Source organism: Pongo pygmaeus, chromosome 9 (genome assembly GCF_028885625.2).
Source record: "Pongo pygmaeus isolate AG05252 chromosome 9, NHGRI_mPonPyg2-v2.0_pri, whole genome shotgun sequence".
Classification (NCBI taxonomy): Eukaryota; Metazoa; Chordata; class Mammalia; order Primates; family Hominidae; genus Pongo; species Pongo pygmaeus.
The window spans coordinates 80,256,515-80,276,478 of record NC_072382.2 but is presented as its reverse complement, the minus strand read 5'-3'; the positions used below and the strand labels follow the sequence as shown (position 1 = coordinate 80,276,478).

The window sequence follows — 19,964 nt, the reverse complement described above, 5'->3', positions numbered from 1 at the left end:
TAGAAGGTAGGTAAGAAACACATGGAGGGAGGGAGATACACTGCAGCCAAATTAATCACTGGTAGAGCCTCTACCTAATAAGAAAATCTTGTCAACCAACTACAAGCTCAGTTGGGGTGGTCATCTAGTGTGGACTAGGGGACTAGGGATGGAGCTTCAGGACCGGACACGTTGGAGGGCTGCTGGCTTAGCATGGGATCCTCCTCTTCACTACACAGTAGAGAAGGTGGTGGCAGGTACTGGGACAAAATTTCTGTACCCACTTGCATCTTTCAACACAGAGATAATGTTGTCCTGCTCACGTTAGATATCTAGTTTGCTCATATTGCTCACCCCTTTGCTATCCTCTGGATAAAGGAAAAGCATTTTTTTTCTGTTAGCATTGATACTCAAGGCTTCAGATCAGGTGGCATGTTGCTGGCCGTCCCTCCAGCATGCCCAGGATCATCCATTTGGTGGAAAAACATTAAGTTGCACATACTTGACTTTATATTTTTTCTTACAAAGATGGTGATTTTATATGAATCTATTTAAGATTTTAGAGGTTTTTTTTATTTATTATTAAACAAAAAAAGGAGCACGCTGTTCATTTAAACATTTCCCTTATGTGCTCTGAGTTCAATTTAAGTTTCTGGATTCATAAGGGTGAGCAGATTTCCCTTTCCGAAACCTGCAACTGGAAATAGACCATCTTCTTTTTTTTATACTTTGCAAATGAGTTTGACTGAAGGATAATGGAGGTACATGAACCAGTAGCTATACTGCATTTTTTATTATATGAGTGTAATGTCCTGGTTTAAGGAAAAGGGATTTGGAGTCAAACATTTCGAGAACACCGCCTCTTACTGTTCTATGACTGTAGGCTAGCTACTTAATTTGTTTAAGCCTCCGTTTCCTCATCTGTAAAATGGGGTTGCTGTTAGTCCCAATCTGCCTTATGGGGCCTTCGTCAAGATAAATGAGGTAATGCAGGCAAAGCTTTCAGCGCTCTCACTGGAACATGGTTGGCTCTGAAGTGCCACCAGCAGTGATAATGCAGCTATAGCTGTGGCTGATGGCTGGATTGGACCAGCTTAAAGACAGGGAATCACATCCATGACAGCCATCCATTCAGATCACCCACCTCCTCTCCCAAACATGAAGAGGAGTTTTCTTCTATGGAGTTTTGGGGACCCTCACACTGGCTCACGAGAACCAAGTGTTAATTTTTCAGGAATTTTGTGAGCTAGTTATTAAACAGCCATTATTAAAAATTAAGTTGCATACACTCACACTTAAATTATGTTAAAAACAAAGGGACTAAGTACTTGACACTCACCAGTTTTTGGTTATTTTACTACATTATACACTACCCCAGAGGTTACTAATGTCTATTTTACCTGTGTAAAACAGGTAAATAGGTGGAAATGCTATATGATGGCTGTTATCACTCATCTCTTTCCAACTCCACCTTCAATGACGTCACTTTGGTAGCTTGAAACCAGCCATGGTTGGAGTATTTATACCATGGAAATCAGCAAACACTACAAATCAAGCCTTTTTTTCCCCTCTTCTGGAAAGCCAGTTGTTAAATATTTACCAGCATATCTGTGGGTAAAATTCATTAATAAGGTTGGCTGTTTCGTTTTTGGACAAATGTTGATGGGAAGAAAATCCTTCATTATATTGAGCTGAAATGTGTCTCTTCCTAGCTTGAATTCTAGTTAGAATTTTCAGTGAGTTTGTTTTCTCACTGGTAAATAAATGCCATGGTTTAGGATAGTGCCTTGGTGCCTTTTTATCCCCCCTGTTCACAGTGTGGGGAACATGGTAGGCCCTGGGGAAAGTGTTGTTGTGTTTGTATCGACTGTCTTTGTATTCAGATCAAGATTTTTAAATCGTCGTTTCTCAGAGCGCACTATTTCCCTCTAAGCATCAACTAGTGTCAGAAATGCTTAAATTGTGATATTAAAGAAATCCAGCTTCAAAGCTGAATTTTACTGAATTTCTCCCTCTTTGAGTATAGGCTGTTTCTTACAATCATTGGCTGAATAGAGAAACACATGTCATTTTGGGCCACCATGGAAAGCTAGTTGGCTTCCAGAAGACCCCTCTCTGTGAGTGACCATCCACCCACACAGGACAATTCCTCAGTGACAGACAAAAGCAGTGGGAAATGTCAACCTACTCAGATGCAAGACCGGGAGAGATGAAAGCGCCAAGTTGTGAAAACAGCCAGAAGCCCATAGGAAAGAGGTTATTTTGGGACATTGGGGCTTTTGAAACTAAGGCAGAAAGGCAGTTCAATGAGTTGGATCTTGGTCAACTTGGTTGGAGTTTTGAGGTCAGACATGCTGCAGTTCAGATTCTGTTTGTGGCATTCTGATATGCCATATGACCTTGAGCAGGTCACAAAACCTCTCTGACCTTTCATTTTACAATCTCTGAAAATAAGGATTGTAATACTCACCCCATTGTTTGTCAAATGAATGTAATAAAGATATGAAAGTCCAGGAACATAATAGCTACCAGTAAGAGGTAGCCACTCTGCTCATCATATGAAGCATCATGACAACTAACTGAGGGTTCTGAGGGACTTAACAGGGCCCTAAAAATTAGATAGCCTGTCGGTGCCCCACCTGCCCCCTCCAAAAAAAATTACCATTATAAATTACAGATATATTACTTGGTAATTTTTTATTAAAGTAAAAGTGTCCAAGCTGACTTCATGGCTCATTATGGAGGATAGGCTAGTCTTCATTCTGCCATTTTGTAGAACAAACACGTGTTTGGATACATGGAGTTGTGTCTTCCTTGATGCTGAAACCCTGTGTGAGTGTTAACAAACTTTTTGTCTCATAACATTCCCTCTATGCAGAATTTCCCAAAGTGGGAATATTGAGCTCAGTATTTTATAAACTACTAACCTGGAAGAAAATTATTTTAAAAGTCATTCTTTTTGTCATCTTCCATTAGACACCAATTTCCTAGGCAGAATCAAATGTAGGACAATGTTGTATAAATGAAATAACAGACATGTGGCAAGAGGTTAATAACTCCCATTGCCAGGTTCTGAAAGGAAGAAAAATCACAGAGTCACTTCTACTCTTGACATTTTGTTCTGTCACCCCTTGAAGCGAACAAAGCGTCTTTGTGCATTTTAAAGAGACCTCTGCTTATTTCTTTCCAAAGTTCTGTAGAGTTTTGCCTCTGGATTTTTTGGTTGGTGGTGGGCAGTGAGAAACCTAAGAAATCTGCCTGTGGTGAGGAGCAAAACACCAGGGCTATTGACTATAAGCCAGAGGCACTCTTGCCTGCCCACCTTCACTTCTACCACTGCTCCTGGGGCTGGGGGAGCAAACCATCAGAAATATTAGGGAATTCCTCAGTATATGAAATCAGCAACATACATGGAAACATATAAACTCACTGCAATACTTGTTTTAAGGGTGATGTAAATTGTTACAAAATTTTATTGAAATAAAAAAGAAAGTCAAGAGCACTTTAAAGTAACTCTGCAGACAATAATACTCAACCCAGTCTTCTCTGTACAACTGGATACGCTTGTTAGCCCACACAGACTCACTTGTCTATACCTACGTTTGCCAAGCTGTACCCATATTCCTTCCACCATTTGATATTCATTCAATCATTGAGCCATGGTTGGCTGTTGTTTCTTTTGTAGTAACTGGTAAATGATGTCAAAACCAGCCTTGTTTATATTTTTCCTTCCCCAGTGTTCTCTCAGAGAATACATCTCCTGGAGGCTCAGTATCACTCTCTCATTCTTTTTTTATATCAATTCTCAATCTCTTTTTATATCTTTCATTCTCTTTTTTGTATCAACCTATAACCCTCATTTCTCCCACTGTCTGCTTCCTCTCCTGTCTCAGAATCCTGGGAGATACTGGATAAAAATCACCAGTGTCCCAGAATTAGGAAAAAACAAGCAGCGCCTTTCAGACATTGTTGAAAATGCAATTCCTAATAATGAATACTTTTTAGGTTCTGCTTAGAACACTCATATATATAGTAACAATACTTGCTATTACTATTAGGTTGGTGCAAAAGTAATTGCAGTTTCAGCCGTTAAACTAATGGCAGGAAAAGTAATGCATTAAATGTAATAGCAGAAAGAGCAATTACTTTTGCACAAGCGTAATAAGTGTGATGAACTCCGACATTTGTTATTCTTTTCTGTTGTATTTCATTTTATTTCATTATTTTCTTTCAAAATTCTGTTTTGGATGTTCTAAATTAATTTCACAGCTCATGAAGGGGATGCAACTTACAGTTTTGAAACACTGGCTTTGAGCAGTGCATCTTGGGCTTTAATGTGTGCACACAAATCACCTGGGGATGCTGATAAGTGGCAGATTCTGATTCTGTAAGTCCTGGGTGGGACCCACGATTCTGCATGTCTAACAAGCTCCCATGGGATCCTGATGCCGTGCATCTACAGACCACACTCTGAGCACCCCGGTTCTCCAGCACAAAGATTGTTCAGCACCATGGACAGGAGGCAAACCTGTGCCTGGTCCCCTATCCCCAGCCAAACAACAAACCTATGCCTCACCCTGTGTTTGGCCTCTCTGCAAGACATGTGGCAACAGTTGATGAGGAAGCAAAGGAACTTTCCAGGGGCCATGTGATGTTGCAGAATGCCCTTTTTCTCTTTTCTACACAGAGGGGGCCTTCTGGTCTTGAGTGGTGAACCTCTGGGAGCAGGGTCCCAGCTGAGGAGTAGGAGACAGGTACAGGATCCAGGGAGCTCTGCTCGTGAGAATCAGTCCAGCTCTTCTCATTTCCCTCTCGAGTGCCCTGGTTTGCTCCAGTTCCTGCCTGGTGACTCACTGCAGCTCTGCCTTTATTTGGGGCCTTACAGTAAAGGCTCAGAATGCCCTTCTCGCAGATCCTTTTTTCTAGCAAACTCCTACTCCCACGCTGTTACTCAGCTTAAATAACAAGGCATTATCTGTGCCTTCATCTGTGTTCCTACCACCCTCTGTACATAACGCTGTTAGAACCCTAAGCATATATATTATTAAAAACATCTATGTGTTTATGTCTTCCCAAAAATCGGCCAGCTGTTCTTGGTCCTGGCCACATTAGAATCACCTGAGAAGCTTCTGCCAAATACTGAAACCCACGCCTCACCACAGACCAGTTAAATCAGAGTTTCTGGGTATGGAGCCAGGGCACCAGTATTTTTTAAAGTTTTCTAAGTGACTGTGATGTGTAGCCAAGGCTGGGAATCACTGCATTACCCTGTGAGCTCCATGAGTATATGGATTATGTCTTATTCCCCTTTTCTACCCCTCTTCCTCTTCCTCCTCTAAAAGTCATGTAGCACCTTGCAAAATGTCCTAGACTCCCATAAAGCATCGAACAAATAAGTAACTAATATGACTAGCCAAACTTTCTGTAGCACCTATTGTATGCCGGGAACCAAAGACTGGCATTTATCTGTGTAACCACATGAGTACTCACAACAGAACTGTGAGGTAGATCTTATTTTCCCCTGTTGGGGTCTGCGCTAGATCCTGGGTTGTGCTGGAGCTGGTTGGAACTGCCACCACCAGGCTTCCCTGCCCCAACTTCCAGTCAGCGAGACTCAACACCACAGGTAAACTCAATTCATTTATCTCCACCATCCATTTTTCTAGAGTTGCAGGGAAGACATAAAATTCTTATTAATATTATTATGGCATACATTTCTAAAAATAACAGTAGCCCCAGTTAAATGCCTTCTGTTTGCCAGGCACTATGCTTAGCGATTAGTATCCATTGCCTTTATTATTCACTTGAGTTTCATGGTGACACCAGGAGGCAGGCATTATCATTCCTACTTTGCAGATGAGAAAATGGAGGCTTAGAGAGGCTAAGTAGCTCTTGCAAGGTCACACATTCTGAAAGTTGCTAAGCTGGATTTGAACCCAGGCCTTCATGACTGCAAATCCAGTCCTCCTTAACAGCTCTGCACATTCTGTACTTGCAAACATGATTATCTCATTAGATTCTCAGAGCTCAACAGGGAGATGGATGATGGGTTTAGAAGAAAGGCTTGGGCTGCAGAGTGGAGGATGGATGAGAGAAAGGATTGGCCACCGGGGAGCAGAGAACATAAATGGAGTCTCCACAGACCAGAAGGATTTCACGTCAAAACTGGAAATGGCCCTGCCTTTACTCCCCTCCCCAGAACTCCAGTAATCTTGGTATCTGTCCCAAGACAGTGGGGAGACGAGTCCGAGGCAGGGCCATTACTCTGCCTGCTTGCAGAGGGAAACAGAAGAGCCTCTGTTGTCACCGCTGGAGCTCGGTGATGATAGATGGAGGCCATTTGTTGAGCCTGAAGCCATCATTCGTGGAGGACAATGGCCCGCTGGGACCCAACACACTTGGAGAAGAGCATGAAGCAGACAGAAGCAGGATTATGTGAAACAAAGTCAAAGGAAATTTGTTAGGAGTCTGATTTCCAGATCCTTGAAATCAGCAGGAATAGAGCTCTTTCTGTGAAAGAGTTATTAGCAAGTGTATTTAGAGCTAAGGAAAGTTCACTAGCTTTCTGGTGTCCATTACCAGCAAACATTGGAAATGATTGTGTAGGATTTAGCAAAGGATTATCCTTTTGGAGAGCATGACATGGGATGTATTTTGGCGGAAAGGAGAGTCTGGTGCATGTGTTTTGGCATGCTTTGTTGAGGAGACCTGGATCAGAATCTTCAGAACCCTCAGCTGGAGTTGTCTTTGTCTGCAGCCCTGCTCCCTTTGCACAAGGTCTGGGAATAAATAAGCGAAAGGATTAATTTCACTTGGCTTTGGAATAGCATTCTCAAACACTAGAAACCCTCTTCCATTTTGCAATCTGAAGAAAAGTGAATGTTGCATGTCTGAAAATGGGTCTTAGAGTAATAAAAACAACTGAAGTCGGAGAAGTATGATGCAAGATCTATTTCCTTGCCTTCTGTTTTTAGGTCAGGGAGCATCACCAGACAGACAAGCTGATTATTTCTGACAGTGACTAGGGATGGGGTTTCCTGGAAGCCTTAATGAATGTAGAATTAGGTAGGCAGCGAGTCCTGATGGAAACAAAGCACACGGCCTTCCCGTGTCACCTTACTACTAAGAATGGAGTGAGTAGCTTGCCCTGGCAGAGAAGGCTCTGTGGAGTGGAGATTGTGCATCTCATTAAGAGAAAGGAACAGCCCACTTCAGAATATGCTAGTGGCAGGCTTGGCAGGGGTTGGATCCACTCTGCAGGTGCCCATTCCATCTTGCATCTCACCACGACTGGTGGCAGCCTTCCAACCAAGAAGTGTTGGGAACACATGCTAATTGAGTGCTTGCTAGCTGCCTGGTTCTTTGCTAGGCACTGAGGCTATAAAGGTGAATGAATTCAGAGGTGGTATTTATTGCTCAGTGGTTAAGAACATGGTTGCTAGAACAACATGTCCTGGATTCAAGCAGAAGCTCTGTCACTTGCTCAACCTTGGGTGTGTCACCTGACCTCTCTATGACTTGGCTTCTTCATCTGAAGAATGGGAATCATTATAGGACATACTTTCATAGGGAGGCTGTGCACCTTAAATATGCTAATATATGTAAGGTATTAAGTAAGCCAATGCATGCAAAGCATTTGCAATAATTCCTGGTACATAGTAAGCATTATATACCTGTTTTTTTCTGTAATTATTTTTATGAATTAGGCAAATATTTACTGAAATCTCCCTTATGTCAAGCCCTTTGCTGGATGCCAGGGCCATGGCAGTGAGCAGACATGGTCCGTTCCCTCCTGGGCTCACAGTGTTGAGGGGCAAGTCACATAAATGACTACTCTACGTGGCAGGAAGTGATAAGTCCTCTGAGAATGATTCAGATGGAGTCCTGTGGGGAGCTGTAGATGGGAGAGAACAAGGCCAGCTTAATAGGGAAGCTTCCTGGAGGAGGGAGCTCTTCCTGTGAGTTTTGAAGGATAGGAGGGATTCCTCACATGAAGATAGCAGGGTGAGTGTCTGCACCAGCCCTGCCTTGGAGGCTCTCCTCCTTGTGAGTATGTGGAGGCCTTGAATGGTTCAGAGACTCATTCAGGACCTAGCAGCAAATAAAACCATCCCAGGGAAAAAGAAAATCAAAATTATGGCCACTTATCTGAACATCATGGAATTCCAAGAAGGCTGCAAGGGCTTAAGTTGCAGGGCAGTGCTTCACACAGGTGGGCAGGGGTAGATCCTGGAAGGGTTTGGATTGCTCTAACAGAGGAACAGCATGAACGAAGGTGTAGAGGCAGGGATGGGCAGAACCTGTCTAGAGAAGGGTGAGCAGAGGTGTGTGGAGGCCACCATGTACACACTAGGAGGGAGGTTCATAGGAGAGTCACGAAGGTTAAGCTCAAGGGCTGGACTTTAGTCCGTAAGCCAGAAAGAGGCACATAAATTTGATTTCACTTTGAAGATTTTTATGGGCTCATAAAAAACTGTATATTGTGGGCTTGTAAAATATCAGCCCAATCTGCAAACTACGATTCACAAAGTACGATGGAGGCAAAGCCTGAGGAAACAAATAGCACATCCACTGTGTCTGTTCCCCTCAATGCCCCAGCTGCCCCCAGCACTCAGCCTCCAATGGCTCTGAGGTGAGTGCCACAGGGAACCAGGACGACCAGCATTTAATGGGCAGACACTGTGCTGGCTACCTGACCTGCGTCACTGTCATCGCAGAAGTCCTGTGAGGCATAGGCACAGAAACCAAGGATCAGAGAGGTTAAGTGGGTTTGAGATTTCATTCTCTCTGACTCCAAGCCTCTGCCTCATCCATTTAGGATACGAGGGAATTCAGTGTGCTAATTATTGCTGGATGCAGGATTTTGTCCAGTCAGAAGCTAGAAATGCCCTATGTACACCCTGAGCAATCAGAATGGTTTCCGTTGTGTTAGCCATGACATTCGCAAAACCCGTCTTGTCCCATCTTACTGCTATTTGAATCGTTAGGATTAGGCTGATGAAGGAATGAATTAACCTGAAGACTTCCATCTCCAAGCAGTCACTCTCTAAACCAAAGTTTTCTAGGGGTAACACAGAAATGTAAATAATGTTTAAATAATAATTTATGTTTTAAAAAAGGCTGAACAGAACCCTCTCCTACCCACTTAGTTGCTGTAGTGAGTGGGGGCTTCAGGCTTCTCCTCTGTTTTTGCATTTTATTTCTTTTCCTAGAAAACACCAGTCAGCCCCCATAATCATCCCCTCTTCCCAAGCCACAGACCTGTGTCAGTGGCAGGGCTGGAAAAACAGGACTCAGAGTGAGGGGGATTGGGAAATAATTTATTCCAAGCTCCCCTGCCTCAGCTGCTCCATGCCTGGGACAAGCCGTGGTCTGGAACAGACAGGACGAAAGCTGCCCATTGTTAACTACAGGGCAACTTTGATTGAAAGGAAAGAACTCTGAAGTTATGTGGCTTAGATTCAGTCCTGCCTTCTCTTCTCTTCTTCTGGCCATGGGTGTTATTCAGCCACCTGTAAAATAGGCGTATCATATCTTCTTCAGAAGCTAGCGAATTCAGGGGGGCCATATGAGTGCGTATTCAGGCTAGAGCCTGGCACTTATCGGACCCCCAAAACAACTTATTTTGCTGCTCTCCTTTATTCACAAGATAGATATCATCCTTATCAGAGTTTTGGCTGGCCTTTGATATGATAGGCCAAAGTCTTATTATCTTAGACTTGGGACCATTTGACATGTTAACTTAATATCAAGATGGTGTCTGGTGAGCCATTCCATGGCAGTCTTTGCTTGCAACCTCCTTATGCCACTGAGAGAGGGAACTGACATCAGGCATCGTTCTCCATTTTATTTGGCCTCTGTTTCATTTGACATCTGTTTCTAGAGTACCTCCTTTGTGCCGGGGCCTGTGCTGGGCCCTGGGTAGACTGAGCTGGCTAAGGCAGGACCCTGCCTCAGGGCTTTGAGAGTGGCAGACACACCGACAGTGGTAATTCCGTGTGGCATGTGTTGCTGGAGCCAGAGACACAGGGGCTGAGGTGCTGAGCAGCACCACATCCACCCCTGCCTGGAAGGGTCAGGACAGGCTCCCACAGGCAGACCCAGATTATCTTGGCGGTCAAGTCTGACATGGCCAGAGATGGGGGAACAGCATGGGCAGCAGCACTGGGCTGGGGAGAGGATGACACATTCTGGAAACTGTGAGTGGATTTGTGAGCTTCTTTAGGTGAGGCAACCAATGCTATAAGAAATCAGAAGTATCTGATGAATCTTGGGAAGTCTTGTCTTTTCTCTGGGCCTGTTTCTCTATCCTCCAAATAAGGGCCCCTTCCAGCCCCAGTGAGCCAAGATTCTCTAAGTCTATGGCTCACAGCCTGCAACTCAGTATGAAGCCGACTTGGATCTCTGCCTGCTTATCTTATCTTCCTATTTATATTTGGAAACCTGCTTCTTCTTCATCTGTTAGAATTGCCTACAGTACACACCCTGGAAATGTCTCTGTTTACCTTGATGTGCTATGAGCACAATCCAGGGTTATTAATAAAACCAGGCAGTCCCCCAGAAGCCAAGGGCTGGAGCACAAATGTGTAGCTAACTTTCTTGTCTGGGAGGCCTTGGTGGCTATCACAAGAATGCTCACCCTGTATGGGCCCCATCTGACCTCCAGGGCCAGGATGGGATGAGGACCCTCTTGGCCTGTATGGGAAAAACACTGACCTGCTTCATCTTTTCCTTCCCAAAGCAATGAAATTCGCCTACCTGTAAACCCAAGGGGCTGCAAACTGACAGCATATAGATATGTTTTGGGGCTCACATTCTGTTTTTAATATCAAAGAATTTAATATAGAAACAAGGACATTTTACCAAACATGTGGACTCCCACCATCTCTTAGAAAGTCAGATTTGTTAACACTAGGCTCGCCATCCTCCACTGGTGGTGAGTGGATGCTCCTCTTTTCAGAAGGGCATGAGTTCTAGAGTTTACCATAGTCCCCACCCCTCCTCATTGTCTTACCTCTATAGGCGTTCCACTTTGCCACTCTGAGCTTCATATCCTTTGGTTTCTCATCAGATAGTGCATAATAATTACTTGCCTGTTACTGATATACCCAAGTACGGAGCACTGTCCAGGTAACAAGGCCCTTTCCTGCTCCTTTTCTCATTCCGTCCTCACAGCAGCTTGCAGAAGTGGGTGTGGTTATTCCCATTTTACAGGTAAGGAAACTAAGGCCCAGAGAAGTGAAATGATTGTTCTGTGGGTCTCGCACTCAAGAGGTGGCTCTGCAGAGTGGGTGGCGTGGCCTGGGAGGCAGCAGGGGCCTGTGCTAGCCTCGAGTTAACTCTAACGTGCCGTGTAGCCCTGTGCAAGCCCCTGCCCCTTTGGGAGTTCCAGTTTCCTCTTCTGTAAAGTGAGGTCACTGCTGTCAATTAGAGGTTGGTAATGTGAGCATGTGGCTGGGAAAAAATAACTGAAAGTTACCATTTTCTCCCACTGTGAATATGGGTAATAAACCACAATAGCATTAGCAATCTCTGGGACTTTGTTACCAGGAGGAATCAGATATTTTTGTATCCCATTATAGTTGTTGCAGATACCTCAAAATATCACTTACACTCATCACTACCTCAAGGTTATGATAGTTAATAGACCTGCCGTTAGATCTTGTTATGACTGAAAAAAATGGAAGAAAAATCTAACTGTCTCACAAATTTCTCATTTTAACATTTTGATAGCTATTTGAATATAATCGGTTTTCTTTGTAATCTTATTTTCATTTTGTGAATTTAGAAACATTTCTCTGAGAAAGGATTTGTAAGTTTCAAAGAGGTCCATGGGACAAAAAGGCGAAGGCCCTTGATCTCTAGGCTGCCCAAACTCCTGGGACTCCAGACTCCTTGAGGATTAGGCCCGTGGCTCCTCATTCAGTGCCAGGCTCTGCCTCTGGCCTTTCCACCCAGCCTGAGCCACCTTCTTATCAGTAGCAACTTCTGAGGCAATTCCCTGGGCCCTGTGCAGCCTGGTTGGCATTCAGTTACATCAGACCGACATCTCCCAATTGTTGGTGGCTGAAGCTGTCTGAGAAGCCCGGGATGGGGTAGGAGGAGAGGGAGTGCAGGCTCCTGCCATCCCACCTGCCTTGGCTCCAAGTTGAGGTCTCCCGCGTGGGAGAGCACGGTCCTGCTCGGATCTCTAGGTCTCCATATCCTCTCAGTTTTCATCCTCCCCACCCTGGCAGATCCTTGGTGGGGAATCTTGGATCTGGGGGGCCTGGGCAATTCTTGTTCTTTTGCAGAGAAGGCAGCTGAGACACAGAGAGAGCAAAAAGCCCAGGGTCACACAGAATGGAGTGTTTGAGGAAAGGAAAGAATGGCAGAGCAAAAGGAAACAGGGCTGCCAAGAGTGGCTGAGCCATGCTGGGGCCCATCACCAGGGCTGGGGTCACATCTTCTATGAGGACGAATGCAGGCAGACTGGTTGGGAGGCCATTGCAGAAGCTCAGGTGAGAGATGACTGTGACTTGAATAGGGTAGTAGAAACAGAGATGGTGAGAAGTGGACAGAATTGGGAGAGATTGAGGAGTTAGAACCAGCAGGACTCAAAGATGGCTTAGATCTAGGGGGTTCAGTGCAGGAGAGAGGGGTGTCAGGAGTGACCTAGGTTTCTAGCTTGTGCGGCTGGTGGAAGGTGGCATCACTTATTGAGATGGGGATCAGCAGAAGAGGACCCTTTGGAGAGAAACTATGAGGACTGGGTTGTTGGCTCTCTGAGTTTGTGGTGAACAGGTGGGCCCAAGCACCACGACACGTGCTTCTAGTTCCCGTTGCCACTCTGTGCATCTGGGGCAATTCACATTGCCTCTCTGAGCCTCCATGTCCTCAACTATAAAACTGGGGGAGTAAAACCAACTTTATAGGGTTGTTGTGATGGTTATTATGAACATGGAGTGGAAGCACCTTGCACGTTGTAAGTCGTCAGTGAGCACAGGTGGTCTGACAGTGGTTGATTTTAATTAAACATATATCTTCAGGAATCTTAAAATATCCTGTTACAAAGAGGCACATCTGGTACATTTTCTCCCTCACGAAATAAAATTTGGAGTCCACGACTATGGCAGCAGTGGTGGTGATGATGAGTCTAGGTTTTCTTGACTGTTTGAATGAAGGACATACATCTGCCTCAACCATTTAGGGAGTTGGTATTATACAGAGGGGGCATCATTGGGCTGGAATGTATATATTTGAGTTCCATTTCTGCCTCAGTGGCCTTGGGTAGGCCACATAATCCCTCTAAGCCTTGGTTTCTTTGGTTGTAAATGGGCATGGTGATAATATTTGCTTCTGGGGATGGTTATAAAATGCAGACTAAATGTGTGCATGTAGAGTTCATATAATGCACACTACCAGGGGCATAGTGGGTACTGAATGAAAATTACTGTCTTGCTCCTTATGTGACCATTTCTTGCCTTAGGGAAGAAAATAGAAAGTGACCTCAGGCCCTTCCCAGCATGACCTCAGCCCACCTATCTTGCCCTGGTCTTCTGTCACCTTCTTTCCTTCCTGTGGTCTAGCCACCACAGGCAACAGCACTTTCCCCACACACCTTCCCTCGGCCTAAAGGCCCCTTTCTCATCCTTTGACTATCAAGGGCCTTCTTAGCCTCCAGGCCCAGGCAAGTGCGCTCCTCTTCCATAAAGCTTTTCTGATGCTGCCAAGGAGGATCCCTGGCCCTGTCTCCCATATCCCTGAGTGGAACACTGTCACTCAGCCCTCTCTTGAGCACATTCCAGCACTCAGTTTTGGGTTGCAGAACAGCTGTGTCTCCTTCAGTATAAACCTCATGTGCCTTGTCTCTTACAGTGTCATACAACCCTCAAAGATGAGCACAGGATCCACACAAAAACATCATTTATTACATGGAATTGAATTAATTGGACTGGTACAGGCTAGGGCAGCAGCTCAGTCACCCTGTCCGTGGCTCCAGACTCGAGTGGTGCAGGGATCAGAGGGCCTGAAGCAGAGGAGCCCCTGCGCCAGCAGAGTCAGAGAGGAACAGCTTGGGTGGATGGTTTTGCAGTTGGTTCCTGAAAGGACCCTCCACAGGTCGGCTCTGAGGCAGCCAGGCCCACGGCCTTCAGGAACTGGGCTGCTGTAGCCAGGCTGCTAGAAGGAGCTGGCAAGGGTGACCAGTGGCTTCACAAATGAAGTTAGGGACCCTTTCCTTGGGCCTAGATCAGCCTCGGCTCTGCAGCTCTGTCTGTTCCAGCTTCCCTCCCAGCCTCATCCCTCTAGTCTGTCTTGAATGCCGCCAGAGTGATTATCGCAAGGACAAATCTGGCCTTCTCTTTGCCCAGCTTAAAAGCCTTTGGTGGATGACCGCATTGCTAGAAGCTGGCCCCTGAGCCCTTTGTAGTCCCTGTGCTCGGTCAGAGGTTCCGCATCTCCTTCTAAAGCTTGTACTTCTCAGGATGTATCCACATTTTAAGCCTCTTGCCACAGACCTTTTGTTTTGAAAAGATTGTGCTCATGAGTCTCCCTTGAAGTCTGTCTTGCCCATTCCATCCCAGTAGAGTTGACCTCTTCCTCACTGGATCCCACTATAGATAACAGGCTTCCCATCCGCCAGTAACACTTTTGACCTTTTTAGTGCAGTGAGCATGTCTTATTAACTATGATTAGTAGTAGAAATGGTAAAAGCAGTGAGTATTCTTAAGGACTGACTTGAAGGCCTCAGCTAGATGTTTGAGAAATGCTAATTCTCACCTCAGCTCTGAAAGATTGGGATAAAGATCTTCACTTTGCAGATAAAGAAGCTGATGCTCAGAGGAGTTAAGTAACTTTCTCAATGTCACACGCCTTACATGAGTCACAGCTGGGATTTGAACACGGATCAGGCCCATGCTCTTTTCACTCTTCCCAGCCACCAATTGTAATCTGAGTCTGACATTCACAGTAAGCAACCAACATTGCTTGTTAAATGAAAGAGGGTGAGTAGAAAGTTGCTGATTGGAGAAGTTTATCTTTCAAGAAGAGCTGACTTCCTTGTTTTTGTTTTTCTATTAAAAAGGCTCTCTCACATGGTTCTGTGGGCCTGGTTGAAAAGAAGTGACAGTATGAGGCAACCTCTTAGATTGTTCTTAGACTTTCCATGTTTTTAGGTAAATAAGAAAATCTGTTATTTCTGCTGCACAACACAGAAAACGATCTCGCTCTGAAAGGAAGTTGATGCAGAGTGTCTTCAGCTGGGGAGCACCTGCAGAGGCGGCAGCTGTGATGAGAGCACCAAGAGGAGGATACAGCTGGTCTTTGGAGGCCAGTTAATACATCAGGATTTCACTCTTGGCCCCACCAAGCCATGGTAGGTTGGTAGGTTGTTGAGGCTGAGGTCCTGTGGCTGCAGTACAGTGTTCTCATCCTAAATTGCTTCACACCACCATGACTGCTCTCAAAAATGATACCTAAACAAGAGGGAGGGAGAAAGGACAAAATCTTTGACTCTGAAGAAAACCAAAGTGAGCATGTTTCAAGGACCTGATCAGCAGTGGATGTCCAGGGGGGGATATCCAAGGCCTGATAATGAATGATAAAGCTGGAATTGACAGACCATGGTCCCTGGAGGAGAACTCATCTTTACTCAGACATCCAGTGGCAATGCAAGCAACTCAGCTTAGATCAACAGACTTTCCTGAAATCGGCTTTCGCATCTCAAGAGTAGATACTTCCATCTCGAGAAGCATCTCTGAGCCATACTTCCAGCTCAAGAAGCATCTCTGAACCTTAGGATTCCTGGGACTTTGTGAGCAGGGACAGCAGAGACTTCCAGAAAGAAGACATTAGCTTGCACCTTCTCTAGCCCTTCTTAGCTAAGTTACTGGGGCCTTTTGCAGGTTGTGACCCACTTCGCCCTAGAGTCCACCTCGATACAGTGAGACACCCAGTGGAAGCCTCAGCCCTCCTGGTAGGTGAAGCCTGGAGGTTCAGGTGCCCTTCTTCCAACCCTTTTCCCAAAGTACCCAGGGCTTACCAGGCTATCTCATATTCCATTCCCACTCCTACCATATTAGCTCAACACACACAACTGGGCTTCTGCCCTGGTTTCCTGTTCAGATCCTTGGTTCCTGCCTGGAACTGGAAGACTCTTTTGAACTTCAGTGAGCTGGGATGGCTTCCTGAAACGCTACCAGCCCAAACCCCATCCCAATCACCCCAGCTGCCTGGGGACCTATATGAGTAGGCCAGCCACCCATCATTAATAAAAATAAATCATGATTAAATAGTAACTAAAAATTATAGTAACTCATTAAATGATTATTATGATAATTAATAGTCTAATGGTTTAGAGCATGACTTCTGGAACCAGACTGCCTGGGTTCAAAATCCTGGCTCCAGCATTTATTTTGTGACTTCAGGCAATTTTGTTAGCCTCTCACTACCCCAGTTTCTATCTATAAAATGAGGCAAATAATAGTACTTAACTCATGGAATTATTTATAAGGGTTAAATGAGTTAATATTTGTAAAGTGCTCAGGACAATGTCTGGCACACAGTAAATACTTTACTGTTAGCTAAGATTATCACAGTCTAGCAATTAGAATAATATTCACCAACATTTGTTGAGCCTTTGCTAGGTCATAGACACATAAGCACTGCAGCAACCCAGGGGTAGGTACTTTTACTATCCCCACATTTCAAATGAAAACACAGAGGCTAAGGGAGGTTAAATATGCCACCCAAGATCACCCAGAGGGAGGAAATAGAACCAGGGGTAAAACCCAAACTCTGATTCCACAGCCAACGCAACATTTAACAAAGATCCAGTGGACCTCACCAGTTATTCCAGTTCCTCTTCCTGGGATCTTTAGCTATATAGAGGGATGCTTAAATAAAAGGAATCTTGAAGCAGATTCTTGTAACAGAATGTAGAAGAGAGGAGGCTTCAGACACAGGCAAGGCCAAGACTATTTACTGCCTGTTGATCTTGTCTTCCCAACTAAAACCCAATTTCTTCCAGGGCAGGAAATGAACTTTTATTCTTATCCTGTGCCTCCTTGGCATGAGTGAGTTCCTAAGCCCTCCATAATAGGCCCCAGCAAATATCTGACCCGCTGACCTCCTTCTACTCCTTGAACTAGTATGTTAGTGGCCTAAGATGACCAAAGTGAGGGCATCAACACCTTACATGCAACTGATCATTATGCCTAAGGTGCTGTGTGGTGAGCTTGAGAAGAGTCCAAATTAAGTCAAGGAAATGGTGGCTCTACACTGCAGCCTGATCTCTGACTTACATCCTGGAGACCCTATAGGCAAGTGGGGAAGTACAATTACAGCTAATTCAGTGAACTAAATGCTGAATTGAGGGCAAGGTGGACTCAGGGAGCAGGGAAGAGATGTGGCTAGAGAAGTACTGAGCCTCTCTGACCAACAATCGATTCAAGAAAGTAACTTAAGAAAATATTCATAAATATAGGTATTGATCTATAGAGAACCATCAAGTCAATAATGCTAATAACTCAAATTGGTTTTAAAATGTTGGGAGAGAAGGCAGTGAATTAGATATAATTTGGTATACTACATTAGATATAAGATATAATTTGAAATTAAGTCCATTTAAGAGGCATTCACTGAATGGAGGCAAAACATAGGGTGGAGAGAGGAAGGAGCTGCAGAAAAGCATGAGACATGGACTTTTTGAGATACTTTCACCCTAGTGTACTTGTGGCTGCCCAAGCCAGAGCTTTGAGTTTTGTACATGGAGAGAAATGGAACAGTCCTTCTTGAATAGGCTTAAATTAGACCCTGCACATTTGAAGACAGGACTGGTTTGTCACTGGAGCTGCTTTCTGTGTGAAGACCTGTGTTAATTTCTTATGAAAACCTAGAAGTGATTGCTTGATCCTTGAAATAGATAGGTTATTTAAATATTTTTAAAATATATTTTTAAAGAAAGTAATCCAGTAAGTATTCATTGAGTGCCTAGAATGTGCCAAGTACCATGCTAAATTCTGGATAGACAGTGGTAGACAGGAGAGACCAAGTCTCTGTCCTGATTGTATTAGTCCGTTCTCACACTGCTACAAAGAAATACCTGAGACTGTGTAATTTATAAAGAAAAGAGGTTTAATTGACTCAGACTGTGTAATTTATAAAGAAAAGAGGTTTAATTGACTCACATTCTGCAGGCAGTACAGGAAGCATGGCAGCATCTGCTGGGCTTCTGGGGAGACCTCAGGAAACTTACCTTCATGGCAGAAGGCAAAGGGGAAGCCGATACTCCACATGACTGGAGCAGGAGGAAGAAGAGGGAGCAAGGGGGGTGATGCCAAGAGAACTCACTCGTCATCAAGAGAACAGTACTAAGAGGATAGTGCTAAACCATTCATGAGAATCCACCCCATGATCCAATCACCTTTCACTAGGCCCCGCCTGTGGCATTGGGGATTACAATTCGACATGAGATTTGGGTGAGGACTCAGATCCAAACCATGTCATTCATAGAGCATACAGCCTGGTTCTCATTAAACCAACCATGCCAAACAGTGCTTAAGTACAGTTGTGAAATGTGCCGCAAAGGAAACCCTAGTAAATAGTCAGAGGGGCTTATTTAACTTGGGGGTTCAGGGCTTCTCAGAGGAGATGGCATTGGAGTTGAGAAGCCTGAAGGGTTCATTTGGGTCAGCCAGGCAGAGAGGAAAGCAAACAACCTTTCAGCCCGAGGGAGCAGCACCCAGGGGCTTGATATTTGCAAACCTGAAAGGCGGCCAGTGTGGCTCAATTACAGAGACTGTGGGGCAGTTGGATGTATCTGCAATACCCGAGCAGTACAGAAGCCAGGTTCTGGAAGCAGCCTTGTGAAGCAAAGGAACACATGAAGGACTTTGGATTTTATCTTCAGTAGAATAGGAAACTGTCAGAAAGTTTTAGGCAGAAAATATAACCCAATTTGCATTAAAAAAAATACTTCTGGCTTCAGGTGGTGAGAGAATTGGAGTAGAAGATGTAGGAGACTACTGGGAGGCCACTGCAGAAGTCCCCCAGAGACATGATGGTGTCATGAATGAGGGCATGGAGATGGAGAGGGAGGGAAAGGAGCCAAATTAAGGTGTATTTAGGAGGTAGAACTGATAGGACTTGGTGATTGCTTGGCTGTGAGTAGTGACATGCAAGGGGGTGTCAAAACAGGTACCCAGATTTCTGGTGGTGCCCTTTACTATGATTAGACATGCTGGAAGCAAGCTAAAAATAATCAGGGTAAAAGACAAATAGCAAACCCTTATGTAGCAACCAGAAAGAGACTAACACCCAAAATGAGTAAAGCACAGTGAACATGCAATTCCCAAAGAAGAAGTGTGATGACCAAGAAACCGAGAGAAAGATGTTTAACTGATATTCAAGAGAGGCAGATTAAAATAATTAGGTACAATTTACCTAACACATCAATAGAGATTTTTTAAAGTATGCTAATGCCTAATATTTATGAGAGTGAGAGGAATTGGCATGCTCATATTCTGCTGGTAAAAATGACAAGTGATACACTCGGGTGAGGAGCAGCTATAATTTTTTAAAATGTTAAGCAATACAGTATAAGCATATAATCAAACAACCCTACAAGAAATATGTACAAAGATATTAGAGTATTTACACTAGTGAAAAATTAGAAACAATGCTATGTCCATCAGTAGGAGATTAATTATAAATCTACATAACAATTTAAAAGCATGCTATTTTACTAAATTAAAGATAGATTAAAATTAGCTTGTATGGTATGATCCCACCTTGTAAAGCATCTGAATGTACATTGTGTGGATGTCTGTGTGAGTGTTCATACAAAAAAGCTTAAAAGGAAATATATCTAAAATCATATTGATGGTGTTAGGTGAGTTTTTATTGTATTTAGTGAATAGTCAGAAAGAAAATACTTTTTTTGAAAAAAGAAAACAATGCATGACTGCAGTGTAACAGAGTCTGCAAGAAGTGTTGCCCTGAGGGAA

The 19,964-nt window shown here is 44.2% G+C and overlaps 1 protein-coding gene across 5 annotated transcripts in view; it reads left to right on the top strand.

The window, feature by feature from the left end:
* The window catches only part of TENM4 (teneurin transmembrane protein 4), a 782,056-nt gene that overhangs the window by 123,651 nt on the left and 638,441 nt on the right, over positions 1 to 19,964 (top strand). The window lies entirely within an intron of this gene.